Raw genomic sequence first — 2,535 nt, 5'->3', positions numbered from 1 at the left:
TAAACTGTGTTAGACTTTCTATGCTCAGTCCTTCACAGATATTCTATAACTTCATCTTCTATTTGTTTAACTTCTACTTTGCTAATCTTCTGTTCTACCTTTGCATAAATGTACCATATCAGATCTCTCATTCTTTCCTTTCTTCATCTTTCTATTTTATTCCTTTCAAAAATCTCTAGATTTTGTTCTATATGTTTTTGCACTTCCTCAGTCACTTCTTTTTCCAAATGGCTCAAGGTTTCTTGGTCTGTATAGTGTTTTTCATGAATCTGTTATATTTATGAACAAGAAGAATTTGACAGTTTTTCTTGTGTAAGTTTTTTTTCTCTGTTGTAATTTCTCCCTTAATCTTTTTGTTTATCTTCTATCCAGAAATTCTGGGATTCTTGCATAATAATAACAAAACATAATTTAATTCTTATCCTCAGTAGTCCACTCTATCATCTCTGTGGCTCTTTTTATATATATATATATATATATATCTATATATCTATCTATATATATATATATATATATATATATATATATATATATATATATGGGTCTACATGATATGGCCAACATTTCAGAGTGTCGAAAACCATATGGTCGAGACCATATGAGCAACATTCAAAATGTCAACCATAAAAAAAAAAAAAAAACAACAAAATCTTACCTTACCGCTCCAAGCGTGGGGGCTCTGCCCCTACACCCCCCATGGGTGGCTCCACCCCCCTGGAACTTAAATATACCAACTCCTTGATTGCACTACAGTGCGGAAGATGGAAATCTTTCTATTCTGCACTGTTTGCAGATGCCGGTTCCACATGGTCGATATTTTGAATGTCAATCATATGGTCTTGGCCATATAGTCTTCGACATTCTGAAATGTCAACCATGTGAAGGGGAACCATATATATATATATATATATATATATATATATATATATATATATATGTGTGTGTGTGTGTGTGTGTGTGTGTGTGTTTGTATACCTGTATACATACATGAACTGCAGAGTGAACTGGGGTCCATATTATAATAGTGAAAATCCTTTTAAGCGAACGCAAAAACACAGACACGTATTGTGCGAACCGCAATTATGTTGAACGTACTAAACCACGAAATTCAAAAAGTTGAAGTGTCATGGTTGGCCTGTCTGCGGTACAGCTCCATAAGGTAAGTGTGCGATAGTTATGGACCTTAGGGTTAGGGTGTGGGTTAAGGTAAGTGCATAGATAGGTAATGTATGTAAGGTTTAGTGTAGGGTTAGAATTAGGGTTTTGTTAAATGTATGTGTGTGGATTATTTGTTTTGTTTTGTTATATCGCTGCAGGGTAAGTGTGCAATAGTTATGGACCTTAGGGTTAGGGTGCGGGTTAAGGTAAGTGCATAGATAGTAATGTATGTAAGATTTAGTGTAGGGTTAGAAGTAGGGTTTTGGTGCTTTACTTTAGGGTTAGAAGTAGGGTTTTGGTTAGTGTATGTATGTGGTTTATTTATTTTGTTTGGGTAGGCAGTATGTAGTGGGAGGTGGAGTTGGCCGACTATGGGGATTTGACTTTTTGTATTTCAAGCTTTAGTATTTTCGGCATATTCGCGGTTCACGCAATATGTGTCGGTGTTTTCGTGTTCGCTTAAAGGGATTTTCGCTATTACAATATAGACCCGAGTGAACTGGCACCTCACCTGTGTGCCCTGTTCAATCACAGTCTCACTTCAGGCTTTGTCCCTACCAAATGGTGCACTGCTGCAGTCATCCCTCTCCACAAAAGAGGAGCGACTACAGACCCTGGGAGGTATGGCTCCAATAGCCTGAGAGTCTGATATGCAAAGCTATGGAATGCATCATCATGGACCTAATAAACAAGGATATAGGGAATTTCCAAACTCTGGATCTGACACAGTTTGACTTTGTGATGGGTAGATCATGCCTGCTCAACTTGGTCGACTTCTTTGAGTCAGTCACCAGAGCTGTGGATAAAGGCAAGGTGGTTCATAAAGCCTACCTAGATCTGGCCAAGGCTTTTGATACCATTCCCCACTCAGGAATCACAGAAAAACTCACTAAGCTTGGCATCAACCTGTATATCACTAGGTGTGTTGCAAACTGGCTCACGGGTAGAACCCACAGTGTGAAAGTAGCTGACTCCAAGTCAGACTGCCAACTACTCACGAGTGGAGTCCCACAGGGTTCAGTCCTGGTTCCTCTGCTTTTTGGTATCTACTTCTCTGAAGTCCAGGCCAACACAAAGGGACTCTGGCTGACAAAGTTCACAGACGATTGCAAGTTGGGAGCTATTATTCACTCCCCAAGTGATGTTAACATCCTACAGATTGACCACACTGAGATCAACGACTGGTGTCAGAACCATGGCCTTAAGCTCAGTGCCAACAAATGTGTCATCATCCCCTTTGGGAAAAACCCAGTTCCCATGAATTACCACAGTGATGGTAGTCCACTGAACAAAGAAGGCGTTATAAGAAATCTGGGAACACAGGTTGACAGCAACCTCTCTTTTGATCACGACATTGCCACTGTGGTCAGAAAGTCC

The sequence above is a fragment of the Protopterus annectens genome, chromosome 1.part0, assembly GCF_019279795.1.
Source record: "Protopterus annectens isolate FY-2018-M chromosome 1.part0, PAN1.0, whole genome shotgun sequence".
NCBI lineage: Eukaryota > Metazoa > Chordata > Ceratodontiformes > Protopteridae > Protopterus > Protopterus annectens.
The sequence above is the reverse complement of the archived record's forward strand: the minus strand, read 5'-3'. Positions refer to the sequence as shown.